Source organism: Nomascus leucogenys, chromosome 21 (assembly GCF_006542625.1).
Source record: "Nomascus leucogenys isolate Asia chromosome 21, Asia_NLE_v1, whole genome shotgun sequence".
NCBI classification, from domain to species: Eukaryota; Metazoa; Chordata; class Mammalia; order Primates; family Hylobatidae; genus Nomascus; species Nomascus leucogenys.
This window is the reverse complement of record NC_044401.1, coordinates 81,561,649-81,576,522: the sequence shown is the minus strand read 5'-3', so window position 1 is coordinate 81,576,522 and position 14,874 is coordinate 81,561,649. Positions and strand designations below refer to the sequence as shown.

The 14,874-nt window shown below is 38.8% G+C and overlaps 1 protein-coding gene and 1 long non-coding RNA gene across 6 annotated transcripts in view; one reads left to right on the top strand and one right to left on the bottom strand.

Annotated features, from left to right (window-relative positions):
• Positions 1–13,716, top strand: part of LOC115832146 — a 173,699-nt gene extending 159,983 nt beyond the window's left edge. Inside the window, exon 3 of the long non-coding RNA XR_004027582.1 lies at positions 11,831–13,716. This is a non-coding gene — a long non-coding RNA (uncharacterized LOC115832146). The remainder of the gene's footprint in view (positions 1–11,830) is intronic.
• The window catches only part of C21H3orf67 (chromosome 21 C3orf67 homolog), a 277,954-nt gene that overhangs the window by 231,222 nt on the left and 31,858 nt on the right, over positions 1–14,874 (bottom strand). The gene's annotated exons all lie outside the window — the stretch shown is intronic.

The following is a 14,874-nucleotide window of genomic DNA, read 5'->3' as shown; positions in this document are numbered from 1 at the left end:
TGCCTAGTCCTGTGTAAACTTGTGATTTGAGCATCCCCACATTAGTGGATATCAACCACAGAACCCTGTCTCCAACATCTAGTTCTAGGCCAGAGAAAGTACCTTATAACAATGAGATTCCTAACTACCTATGTAACCAATCCCCTTTGGCTACAATGGTAGAAAGGCCCTGATTTTTTACCCCCTACTCTATCCATACCTTTTGTCCTGTAATTTTGTAATGCCTTCTCCTTGGGCACGGTATTATTTGCTATTTTTTAACTTAGGGTATGGCCATGAACTTGCTTTGACCAACAGAATGAGGCAGAAAGGATGGTACGCTAATTCTAAGCCTAGATCTCAAGAGACCTTGTGCGGTTTTGTTCATTCAGTTGTGTCTCTACCAATGCTATGGGAGGGGCCTTGGTGGCTTCTGTTTTCCTCGGTCTCAGCCCTAGAATGAAAACATGTGGAGCAGACCTTACTCCAAACCTCAGTGAGGAAGCAAGTCCAGCCACATGCATAGTTCAAGCCTACTTGCCTAGCCAGGCCTAGTAACTCCAACCTGCCCATAGATAAATGAGAAATAATACATAATACTTTTAAGCTACTGACTGTTGGAGTAGTTTGTTATGCAGAAAAAGCTAGCTGATACAGACAAGTTTCAGACAAAGTTACCTTACATAACACTATGTTCTGTGGTAAACACTACGCTGAGAGATTATAATATACTTAAAGTGTACCATGTGTAAATTTTTCTGTCATATAATTTTTATATGAATTAAGCTTTCTGCTTATATTCATTTTATATCACTTTAGATAAACTAAAATGATGTGAATACTGATAACATCTTGCTTAATATCCCACCACTATATTTCTAGACAGACAATAACTGTTATAGAACTATCATTAGCTCTTATTGTCATAAAAGCTTCAATATATTAATGTAATTAAATGTCTTCATCATCTGTTTCGTAATCTTCTTTGGTGGTCGATAGAGCCTACATTATTTGTGAACTAATCAAATTTAAGTATTGATTACTTTCATTTCTAGATTTGATGAGGCTGAAAAGATATGAAGTAGTAAATCCTCATTTACAAAATATCCTAGATACATAGAATTAGATGAAAACAAATGTGGTTTTCAGTGACTCAAATCTCTCATTTATTTAGGAAAGCTAAAACTAACACCTTATAGTAATTTGGGCACATAGAGGAAGGGAAATAATTCACAAGATGGAATTACTCCTCAATGAAAAGTACTTTTAAATATCCCTACATTTATATGTGTTTTTATAAATATGTAATATACTGTGTGTAGGTATATATACACACATCTATACATGGAAGGATAGATGGATGGACGGGGAGGAGGGGAGAATAGGTTAGAATGTAGACAGTGGCAAAAGACTGCTACTGTCATCCCAGCAACCAGAATAAGCCAAGAAAACTATAAAATCATAACGTTAAAAATCCATCAGAAGGAGATGGGAGGAAGATGGTGGCCAGGAGGCAGGGCTAATGTGCACCTCCCACTTGGAGAGACTGAACAATGTGTGGAGACTCACACCATGAACTTTTGTTCCAAGTACCACTGCAGGAACCTACCAGGAAAACTGGAAGAATTCACAGATCCTTCGAAAGAAGCAGCATGCTGCTGCAAATTCTGTGAAACAGGCAAAAAACTGTGAGTTCCCAAAGTGTGAGGTGGGGAATCCTGCCTCTGAACATACATTCCCACTGGGGAATCTGAAAATCCAGATCATGGGAGAAGGACTTAACCTTACCTACAGCTAAAACTGATTTGGGGAGCTGAACGAAATATAAAAGTAGAAGCAGCGGCAGGAAAAGCCTTGTAGGCAGTCCCATTCTCCAGCTTGAGCCCAGGGAAGCCATCCCTGACAATATCTCACAGAGGCATTAGGGAAAGACAGCCAGCAGAATTAGGGAGGGGTCACAAGATGAATGAAGCTTCCAACTAAATTTTGTAATAGTTTCAACTGGGCACAAACTTTCTTGATCAGAATCTGGGTGGGGAGCAAATGGGAACTGTTACGGATGCAAACACAGGAGCTGCTGACATTGTAGGCAGACTGGGAGGGGCAAGGCCTGAAAGCCTTGCTTGCTTTCTCAGTGTGGAAGCTTATGGCCTGGGGCAGGTCTGAGTTTTGTGAGCAGGCTGCCTGGAGCTAAACTCAGCGCTGTTAGTGGGGCACTGCGAGAGCAAGACTGGCCTTGCCAACTGTGTGGAGCTGGGTGAGGCCTTTTGCTACTGGATGTCACCCACTTCCCTGGCAAACTAGACTGCACAGCAGAGGTAGCCATACTTCCCTCTGGAACAAAACCTCATTGGACTGAGAACCACCCCCAACTCCCCAACAGTGGCTGTGGCAAGCCCCGCCCCAGGAGAGTCTGAGCTCATACTCACCTAATCCTGCCCCCATCTGAAGGTACTCCTCTACCCACCCTGGTAGCCGAACACAAAAGACATAAACTCTTGGGAGCTTTGTGGCTCTGCCCATCACCTAAGAAACCAGAATACTTCCCCTGGCCAACTTAGAGTAAGCTTAGATCTCTCTTCTACTACTGCAGCTGGCACTCTCTGGAAAGCACCACCTCCTGGTTGGAGGCCAACCAACTCAAGCCATTACAGCAACTCATGACAGAATAATCTGGCTCCCAGCAAGGAGAAAACAACAGCTATGGCTAACAAGAGGGCCTGAGTCTGTCCACGTGACAACTTCACTGCTGGCATAACCAGCATTTGAGAAAGCCAGAAAACTAAACATATCTACAACTAAGGACTCTCACAGAGTCTACATCACTGCCCTGCTACCTCCACCAGAGCAGGTGCTGGTATCATGGCTGGGAGACCTGATGACAGATCATAACACAGGACTCTTTGCAGACATTCCCCAGCAGCAGTCTGGATGGAACCTGGTAGCCCTGCTGGGTGGCTAGACCCAGAAGGGCAATAACAATCACTGAAGTACAGCTCTCAGGAAGCCTCATCCCTAGGGGAAGGGGGAGAGTACCCTATCAAGGAAAAACCCTGCGGGACAAAAAAATCTGAACAGCAGGACTTGGGTTTCAGATCTTTCCACTGGTGGGTAGTTTCTCGTAGCAGAGAAACAATTGCAATGCTGGGCACAATAGGGAAAGTCTGCACCTATATCCCAACAGACAGGCAGCCTCTGTGATCATGAAAGGCATTAGAGAAAGGGTCCTTGTTCCCCCCAGCACTCCATTGCAGACACAGCTGGGGCTTCTCCCACAGAAACACTGGATGCACTTATAGACAGCCTTTCTGGAAAAATCCAGGGTGAGTGCAGCCCCACAGAAGAAGCACACCCCAGATTCAGGCCGACAGAGGCAGGGTCACAATTCCTCCCTACTTGGAACATCCACATTCCTACAGATGAAAAGAGATGCCTGTCTGATGTGAATAGCTAAAACACTAGGACAAGAGCGAGGCTGTGAGGTGAACAGCTTTCCTGGTGACCTGGCAAGGGAGCTCTGGTAGTTCCTACTCTTAACCCTGATAAAACCTCAGCACATCTAATTAAGAGCTTTCCCAGCCACACTCATCAAGGCTGGGACCTCAGCCCACCACTGAGTATTACATCTACCCACCTGCCTTCACCACAACTGGTGCCTACCCAGGAATACCTTCCCTATTGGCTTGAAGCCTGAATCATCAACTCAGTTTAAAAAATAAAAAAAAAAAAAAACTGAGAAAACAGTAAACAAAGTGTACACCATGAGAGAACAAGATAAGCTTCAAGAGATCCCTGCCATTATAACTCCACAGGAGACAGTGAACCCACCCACACACCAAGAATATAACTACTACCACTCACCAGCATTGGGGAAAGCCAGTACACAAAGACTCTCTACAACTAAGGATCTCATACAAAGTCTTCACTCCTACAAGCACCAAGAATCAAATTAGGCTAAAATAAACATCAAAGTCTGGTCCTTAGGAGAGGAAAAAAGAAATTTAAATTTAAAAAACCATAGTCCAATCAAAAATAAATTCAAGAACAATTTTAAGAAATAGTCTACCCAAATGAGAGGGAACCAGAAAAATAATTCTGGTAATATGACAAAACAGGGTCCTACAATGCCCCAAAAAGATCACACTAGCTCCCCAGCAATGGATCCAAGTAGAAATCTCTGAATTCCCAGATAAAAAATTCAGAAGGTTGATTATTAAGCTACTCAGAGAGATACCAGAGAAAGGTAAAAACCAACTTAAATAAATTAAAAAAACGTACAGGATATGAATGAAAAACTTTCCAGAGAAATAAATGTAAAGAAAAAACAATCACAACTTCTGGAATGAAAGACACATTTAGGGAAATATAAAATGCAGTGGAAGTCTCAACAATATACTAGAACAAGTAGAAGAAATTTGGGATTATGTTAAACAGCCGAACAGAAGAACAATTAGTGTTCCTGAGGAAGAAGAGAAATATACACATTTGGAAAACTTATTTGAGGGAATAATTGAGGAAGGCTTCCCTGGCTTTGTTAGAGACCTAGAGTTCCAAATACAAGAAGCTCAAAGAACTCTGGGGAAATTCATTGCGCAAAGATCATCACCTAGGCACACAGTCATCAGGACATCTAAAGTCAAGACAAAGGAAAGAATCTTAAGAGCTGTGAGACAAAAGCATCAGGTAACCTATAAAGGAAAACCTATAAAGTTTCTAGCAGAAACTTTACAAGCCAGAAGGGATTGGGGTCCTATCTGTAGACTCCTTAAACAAAATAATAGTCAGCCAAGAATTTTATCCCTGGTGAAACTAAGCTTCATAAATGAAGGGGAGAATAAATCTTTTTCAGACAAACAAATGCTGAGAGAATTTACCACTACCAACCCAGTACTACAAGAAATGCTGAAAGGAGTTCTAAATCTTGAAACAAAACCCTGAAATACACCAAAATAGAACCTCCTTAAAGCATAAATCTCACAGGGCCTAGAAAACAGTAACAATGAAAAAACACAAGGTCTTTAGGCAACAACTAACATGACGAATAGAATAGTACCTCACATCTGAATACTAACATTGAATTCAACTTGCCTAAATGCTCCACTTAAAAGATGCAGAATGGCAGAATGAATACAAATCCACCAACCAAGTATCTGCTGTCTTCAAGAGACTCACCTAACACATAAGGACTCACATAAACTTTGGGTAAAGGGGTGGAAAGAGATATTCCATGTAAATGGAAACCAAAAGCAAGCAGGAGTAGCTATTCTTTTATCAGACAAAACACTCTAAAGCAACAACAGTAAAAAAAAGGCAATAAGGGATATTACATAATGATAAAAGGATTAGTCCAACAGGAAACTATCACAATCCTAAATATATATGCACCTAATAACTGAAGCTCCCAAATTCATACAACAATTACTACTAGGCCTAAGAAATGAGATAGACGACAACACAATAATAATGGGGGACTTTAATACTCCACTGACAACACTAGACAGGTCATCAAGACAGAAAGTCAACAAAGAAACAATGAACTTAAACTGTACTCTAGAACAAATGGATTTCACAGATATTTACAGAACATTTTACCCAACAAATGCAGGATATACATTCTGCTTATCAGCACATAGAACATTCTCCAAGATAGACCATATAATAGGCCACAAAACAAGTCTCAATACATTTAAGAAAATCACAATCATTTTAAATAATCTCTCAGATCACAGTGGAATAAAACTAGAAATTAAACTCCAAAAGGAGCCTCAAAATGATACAAATACATGGAAATTAAATAAGCTGCTACAGAATGATCTTTGGATCAACAATAAAATCAAGATGGAAATGAAGAAATTCTTTCAACTGGACTATAATAGTGGCGCAACTTCTCAAAACCTCTGGGATACAGCAAAAGTGGTCTTAAGGGAAAAGTTCACAGCATTAAATGCCTGCATCAAAAAGTCTGAATGAGGCCAGGCACAGTGGCTCACGCCTGTAATCCCAGCACTCTGGAAGGCCGAGGCGGGAGAATCACTTGAGGTCAGGAGTTCAAAACCAGCCTGGCCAACATGGTGAAACCCTGTCTCCACTAAAAATACAAAAATTAGCTTGGCATAGTGGTAATTGGCTGGGCATACCTGTAGTCCCAGCTACTTGGGAGGCTGAAGCAGGAGAATTGCTTGAATCTGGGAGATGGAGGTTGCAGTGAGCCGAGATTGTGCCACTGCACTCCAGCCTGGGCGACAGAGCAAGGCTCCATCTCAAAAAAAAAAAAAAAAAGTCTGAAAGAGCACAACAGAACAACAGACAATATATGTCACACCTCAAGGAACTAGAGAAACAAGAACAAATCAAACCCAAACTCAGCAGAAGGAACTAGAGAACAAGAACAAATCAAACCCAAACTCAGCAGAAGGAACTAGAGAAAGAAATAACAAAGATCAGAGCAGAATTAAATGAAATGGAAACAAAAAAAAAATACGAAAGATAAGTCTCTTTGAAAAGATAAAATCGACAGACCATTAATGAGATTAACCAAGAAAAGAAGAGAGAAGATCCAAATAAGCTCAATTAGAAATAAAACAAGAGATATTACAACCATAGTCATGGGTTAGAGTAAAAGCAGACGCAGATATGACCCAAATGGACAATTATTTGTTAGGTAATTGATGAAGATTATTTCATCACCAGCAGCATTTCTTTCACAGGGATACATTTAAGGAACAGGTAAATAATTAATTATGAATAATTAATCCTAGTACTCAATGAAAGGTGCAGAGAGTTTAAATTTATTTACTTGTTATAAAAACATACCAAAAATCTTGAGTATTTACTCCTTTCCGGGCACTTGCTAAGACACTGGTGCTTCGAAATAAAGCATAGCTTATCTCTTCATAGAACTCACAGTCTATTAAGACAGACCTGTAACTATAAATTGACTGAATAAATGATATCATAGAAGTATAAAAAGAATGTTATAAGAAGCACAGAAGACGAAGTAGTCATTAATTCAACTTGGAAGAGTCATGGAACGCCTTAAAGATAAGTCAGTTTTGAAGAATGAGTGGGATTTCACAGATGGAGATGAAAAAAAGGGTACAGAAGTGAAAGGATACACAAGGATATGAAGGAATGACAGTATGTGATAGTTTCCAGATCCTACCAAGAGTCCAGTGGTTTTAGACAGCATAAGGCTGAGGAAATATGCTGAGAGAAAAAAAGGAGTGAAGATTGGACAAGGCTATTGGAGCCAGAATGAAAAGACCTTCAATACTACATTAAAGCTCATGGAAGGCTTTTAAGTAGGAAAATAATAAAATCAGATTTGCATTTTAGACACATATTTCTAGAACTTATAAAACTGCATTATAATTTTTTATAAATTGGCCTCTTCCGCCGAACTACAGGCACTTGAAGGGTAAGAAAACATAGCAACTGATCAAAGAAAAAGGAGGTAGAAATTAAAAAGAGAAATAAGACTTGAGAGATGAGATTAAGAAAATTCTTTTTTTTCCCCTGCAGTTGCGATTGTTATCACTAAAATTATTCACCAATACTGTTCTTACATTTGTATGTAATGTGGTTTATTAATATGGCAAGGCTGGTTCAATTTATTTCTACATAAGGACATAAGTAAAAGTTTAATTTTATAATTCTAAAGTAGACACTGTTTTAAAAGAACGCATAATTTCATGAAGACTTAGACATTAAATCATAAAAAGAAGTGTATCAGAGGAGAGGGCAACACACCAAAAGACAAAGGGCTGAAGGAGCAAATTAGCTGAGTCTGTCCCTTTTAAAGTGCTCTCTTTGGAGTCCCAGCCATAGAATTCCACTTGCATTTCATCGATCATTGCTAGTGACCACTGCTAGCTACAAGGGCTCTAGGAAGGTGAGTCTATTTAGCTGGGCTCATTGCTATCCTGACCAAAACTCTGTTCAAGAAAGAAGAGAAAAATGGAGGAGTGTTTGTCACAGGAAGTAACTTACAATCTTGTCCAACTTTTACGTTAGATTGTGATCCAACTACTAAGAGACACATGTTACTGAACACTCTTCTCTTTGGTAAGCAGTTTGCTTATGTTATTAATGTAGGCTTAGATACATGTCTGCTAGTTGAAAGGATGTTCCCAGCATCATATAATTGAAAAATAAATTTTAAACACAGATAGCAATTATGGAAGTTTACCTAAATTCATTACACACAGAAAGGCTTTTAGGAGTCACTACAAATGGTTTGCATTTTATTTATTACATATATCAATACCAGTGAAAGTATGCCGACTTGTTACAACTCCAAGTAGCAGAAGTACTAACACCTGCATATATTCAATATTCTAGATGCTTACCAGGAATAGTAGGATAAGCCAGTTGCTATTTTCCTTCCTGCCCAAATATTTTCCAAATATTAAGCTATTTTTGTTATTGCAAAGAGGTAACAAAATTCACAGAACTAAGCATTTAACAATTGGCTACCATATTTATGACAGATGGCTACATGTACAATTACTAAGTCTTCCTACTGTTTGAATATAAAAAACAAAAAAACTACATAAATTACATGCTCAGTTGCCTTAGTTCTCATTTCACTTAAGGGAACAAGAATTAATTTGATCTAACTATTTTAAATATTTGCCAACAGGATGAATTCAATGACATATGGAAGGATAATACTGAATTCACTGTCTTCTACTTCTTGCCACTAAACAATATATCAGCTTGCTTTTCTACTGAAATTGCATAAAACAGATAGGACAGCTAATTTAAACAGTTGTTTGCACATTCAATATTTATAACCCAAATCTTGCATGACTGACTGCAAGCAGTGAGTTAGAAGGTTTAGCTCAGCTGCTGCCTAGAGTGATGGATGGCCTTGAAGAATTTCTTGTTCACTGACCAGATCAATCACATAACAAAATGGGAAAAAAAGATCAACCTTAAACTAGATTTCTAACATTTCCATCTGTATGCAAAACTGTTGCGGGAAGAAATGTATCATAAAACATAATGTGAAGCTACTTAAAAATAATAAAAATCCACCAGAGATGATGTAGAATGCAAATAAAAAAGATAAGGTGACTGGATAATATTCTACTTTTTAACTAAATATTATCTGAAACTTTATGATATCTATAATCCAAATAGTGTTGTCAATTCATAGGGATATCAAACTCAGACTCACAAGTAAAAAGAGGGTAACAGTTGAAAGGCCTGAATTTTTCTGACAGTACTTGCAGTTAAATTTTATTTAATCAAACTAAAAGGTAGTGTTGTGGTAATTATAATATGCTGCTGCCTTTAATTATCTCAATGGCTGTCAAAAAAATGAGTCTGTTAAGGAGTTAACAGACATCTGATGTTTCAAGTGAGAGTAATTTATTTACTAATGGCTAACCCTCAATTATCTGCATTAATTGTGGAAGGCAGGAGTACTACATATGGACCATGGCTATATGTAGTACTACTCCTTAGTAGTATGCTTGACTGGTTTGTGAGGTTCCGTGGTGAGCATCTCCTCCCAGACCCACATTCCGTGATGTCAGATTGGTAGCTTGAAAGCAGCCATGGTGGGAGTATTTATACCACAGAAACTAGCAAGTACTAAGTAAGCATCAGGACCCTCAATACTCCATCACCACCCCAGAGACAAGTGTTAAACATTTACCAGTACAGAACATTTTGCGAGCTCATTTCTGAGGTTAGGATGTGGATGGAGTAGTGACGATGAAGGGACTAAGGGCTGAAGAGCCTAAGGTTGAGTTCTTGCTGAACAGGTGCGGGACGGGGCAGGCTCAGACCCTGAATAATCCTGCAGGTGCCTTGGGTGTCTAAAGATGTCTGTAGTTAGCAACCAGGATGATAGAAATAGCATTTACCATTTCCTATGGCCCTCAGGCACCCACTTTCTCTTCTTGAAGTAAGTTTACTCCCACAGGAGTAGAAGTGAGAGAAGGAAGAAAAGCAGCTGGAGAGTGATAAGAAATGAGAAGGAAAGGAAGAAGGAAAAGAAAAATTAGGAAGAAGAAGAATAAAAGAAGTAAAAGGCAAAGGGCAAGAATAAAGATAGATGGAAGGGAAGAGAGGACAAAGAAGAAAAACAAGAGAAAGAGGGAAAAGGATGAGGGAGAAAAGGAAGAGAAAGAAGAAACAAAATGGCAGAAAAGGGGAGAAAGAAAAAGGAAGAGGAAAAGAAGGAAAGAGGAAGGAGGAGGGTTGGAGGATGGAGGAGGAAGAAGGGCTATAGGCCCCTAGAAACAGCGTATCTAATCCTCTAGTTTATTCACATTTACCTCACTTTAGGAATTAGTTGCGTTCCTGAATGTCTTTCATAAAAGTACATATACAGTCTTAGAATGAGGCCTCACAGACATCCAGATTTCTTTCCATAAGATGGCAAATTTCTAAAAAATGCCAGACACATGGTGGTCTGTTCTCAAGGCTAAACCAAAGAGATGGAGGCTTTAGTGCTGGGGACAACAACCTTTCTGCTGCTGAAGTCTGTTTTACTCTTTAGAAGCCTGAGGTTGGGATTCTCTTTTGAAGCAATGGGCGAGGAACAAATGGCCACATTTCCACATCCAAGCAGTACCAATGGATGCCCAGGCTGGGACAAAATGCTGGGAAGAAGCCAGATCCTGGGTTCTGGCTACCTTGTGGGTTTTTGGGAATTCCCTACATGAGTGGTTCTTAAACTTCAAGTGTATCAGAATCACCTGAACGACCTGCTAAAAATACGGATTGCTGAGAGATAGCTAAGATATGGAATCAACTTAAGTGTCCATGAATGAATGAATGAATAAAGAAAATGTGGTATATATACACAATGGAATACTATCCAGCCATAAAAGGGATAAAATCCTGTCATTGGCAGCAACGTGGATGAGGCTGGAGGATATTATGTTAAGTGAACTAAGTCAGACATTATGTTAAGTGACTAAGTGACAACAGAAAGATGTTGTCACTCATACGTGAGGACCAACAAAAAATCTGAGCTCATGGAAACAGAGAGTAGAATTTTGGGTATGAGAGGATGGGAAGGGTATGGGGAGCAGTTGGTTAACAGATACAAAACTACAGCTAGATAGGAGAAATGAGTTTTGGTGTTTTGTGGCACCGTAGGGTGAAGACAATTAACTGCAATTTATTGTATATTTTTAAAAAGCTACAAGACAGGACTGTGAATGTTTATTATACAAAGAAATAATAAATGAGGTGATGAATGTTAATTAATCATTACACATTGTATATACACACTGAAATACATGTATATGGAATCTGTATCCCATAGGTATGTACAATTGTTACTTGTTAACTAAAAATGTTTAAAAACAGTTTTTTAACCCACAGATTGCTGGGTCATCTCCAGAGTTTCTCTCTCAGTAGGTCTGGGGTGGGGCCTGAGAATTTGCAGTTCTAACAAGTTCCAAGGTTGCCAATGCCGCTCATGCAGGAACTACACTTTGAGAACTACTGCCTTAATAAGACAACAACAACAGAAAACATCCTGGAAGTGTTTATAATCCAATTCTTAAGATCTTATTAGTTAGCATGTTAGCAAGAATTCAAAGGAGAGAAACACAGACTAATGATGAAGAGAGGGGTCCTGAAAGGGAAGAAGAAAGGCATCACAAACCAACGTTTCCTATTTACAATTATGCCCTCAGCTGCTGTGGCATCCGCAAATGTTTCTCTAGTAGCCAACTCTGGAGTCTCTTCCTGACTCACCCTCTGAAATCTTCTCTTTACCCACAGGGCTATGTCTTCTAAAACCATGTTTACACTAATGAGCACAACTGAACTGAATAGGGGTAAATGCCTGACCCAAACTAACACAATCATATTCTCCCTCTAGGAATTTTGAAATTGCCTGGTGGGCTGGAAATGAAGCAAAACACAGAAAAAGCTGAGAAGAAAGATGGAGAGTGCTTAAGGGTTTCTAGTACTGGCTTCCATGCCCAGCTGCATCACTGCCCCTTGAGCTTCCTGTGACATCCCAACAAACTTGCGCATGAAGCTCCCGCTGTGCTTTAATGCACTCCAGTTGATGTAGTGAACAGAAATGAGTCCAAATGACACTAGGCCCACCCCACAACTTTCACAACTTTACTACTAAAAATTAACTCAAGTGCCTTTTGGCAAATGGAATATACACTGCTGATTCTGATATTGTAATCTTTAGTGACCTATGACATAGTTCCATCACCAAGCTGAGGAGAAACAAACAAAACAAAAAACCCTACATCCATTTTTTGGTGGTTGTTGGATACCAGAAAAGTCTCATACATCCTCCTTACAATTTTTTAAATTCCAGGTCAAACAGCTATTACTATTTACTTGTGAGAGTATCAGTTAGGACTCTTATGTGAAAAGTTAATAGAAAATCCAACTTGAGCTAGTTCACCTAAATGGAATGCTCACATTATTGGAAACCACAGAGGTATGGCAGGCTTCAGGACTGATTGATTCGGCAGCTCAAAGCTGTCATCAATGACCCAATTTCTTTGTGTCTCCCTTTCTGCCATCTGGTGTCAGTTCTGTCCTCATGGTCACAGGATGGGTGCCAGCTACAAACAGAGTGCAGCCCAGTCTAGCATCCCAAACAAGAGTCATAAAAGTCACTCAACTGGCCCAGCATAGGTCAGATTCCCATTCCTAAAAGAATAATGTGGCTAAATAAATGAAATGCACTAATTGACCTATCAATCAAAGCCCACTCCAGGGGCTGGACTGTGATCCATTTTACTAGACACATATAGGCTGCACTGGCCAGGGGGGATACCCAAACAAAGATCAGATAATTTTTGGAAGAGAAACATGTGGCAAAGTATGCTAGGTAGACAACTAATACATGTCTACCACACTTGGTTCTTCCATGTGTTACTAGAAAATAATTTAAAAATTCCACTTTATTTTGTAACCATTACAGTAATAATTCGTTCAGGCAAGAATCATCATGCTAAACTGGTGAATGAGAGCTTAATGAGGAAGAAGATATTTCTATAGTCTCAAATTATATCCCTACAAATGACTCAACTAATACTAAAGTAAAAACATAGTAACTTTACCATGAGAAAGCCTGGTAGAGACCACCTGAACCAAGTGATTGAACTTAACATCAGCTGTAAACATCATAAGCCTCCTGATAAACTGCACTGAGAAGGACACAACATCACTTTATAGTACATTTCACCAAAGATGCATAACATGAATCTAATCCTAAGAAAACATCAGATAAACTCAATTAAGGGGCATTCTACAAAATAACTGACCTGTACTTTTCAGCAGGGTCATTGATGTGAAAGACACAGAAAGCCTGAGGAACCATTACAAATTAATGGAGACAAGTGAAAACTAAAGGTACTGTGTAATTCTGGATCAAAAACATAATTGCTATGAAGGACAGTATGTCTATACCATAGATAGTAGTACTGCATCAATGTTAAATGGTTTTGAAAATTGTACTGTGGTCATGTACTCAATGTCTTTGTCCTTAGTAAATATATGCTGAAGTGTTTAATAAAGGAGTGTGAAGTGTGCAACATACTCTCAAATAGCATGAGGAAAAAATGTGTATACACACACACACACACAATCACACACATACAGAAAAAATGTAAAGGCAAATATGGCAAAATGTTAATAATTAGTGAATATGGGTGAAAGGTATATAGTAGTTCTTTGTACTATTTTTGTAACTTTTCTTTAAGTTTGAAATTATTTCAAAATAAAAAGTTTTTTAAAAAATTAACTTTAGATTCCATGACCCTATAACTTGTCTCAAACCATAAGTGTTATTTTACACTGTATGCCACTTAAGCTTTGTAAGAGCAAAAAAGCTGAAAACAAATAATCAAGTTTTAACTTATTTATGTATAGAACAAGAATAATCAGAATAAATTGGTTATTCTGGTGGAAGCAGGTGTGTCTTGGCTAAGCCTGGTTGTTTCCTTTTCTCCTGAGCATACAACCAGACTACATTTCCTAGCCCGCAGTGCTGTTACAGGTAACGCACGAGTTCTGGCCAGGGGAACATGATCCCAAACATCCTCCCAAGTGATTCTCCAGGCTGTCTCTTCCCTTGTTTGTTGAGGGATATGGAAGATCCAGCAGAAGACTATGCAGCCCTAGATTAGAAGATGAAAGCAGCCTAGGTCCCCCTAAATGACCCTGCAGGACAGAGCTCCTATCGTTGGCCTGCAATGAATTGTAATATGAACAAGAAATGAAGCTTTACTGTGTTAAGTAAGCCACTGGGATTTGGGGATTATCTGTTAGAGCAGTTAGCCCACCTGACTGATAAACCTACCTAACTTATAAAACAGATTAGCAGAATGGTGACACTTTCAAAATGTACTGAGGATGTCATGTATTTGCTTTTAGTGTATACTTTAAGAGAGCAGTTTTCAAAATGTGGTTAAGGGATTCTTGATTCTCAAAGAGTAGTCTGGGGATAGCTAAGGGTCTGCAAGATCCCTTCAGGAACTCAGTGAAGTCTAAACCATTTTCATAACAATACTAACATGTTATTTGTTTTTTACTCTCACTCTCTCACAGCATATAGTGGAGTTTTTCAAAAGGTAACATGATGTATTATATCACAACAGATTGAATTAGAGGCAGACAGGAAAATCTACCTGTCTTCTATAATATTTAGCTAGAGATTAAAAAGATTTGCAAAAATGTAAAATAATGCCACTCTTCTCTAAATTATTTTTGTAAGTATAATTTTGGAAAATATAGATATTTTATGTATATGTTTTTTATAGGTATTTATGCTAACATCACATGGATTTATTATTATTTCTAAATAATAAATAGGTTTTAAATCACTCAGTGTTAATTTCCAACATGGTAAATATTGAGCTACAACCCACATAAAGAAAAGCTCTTTTGGGC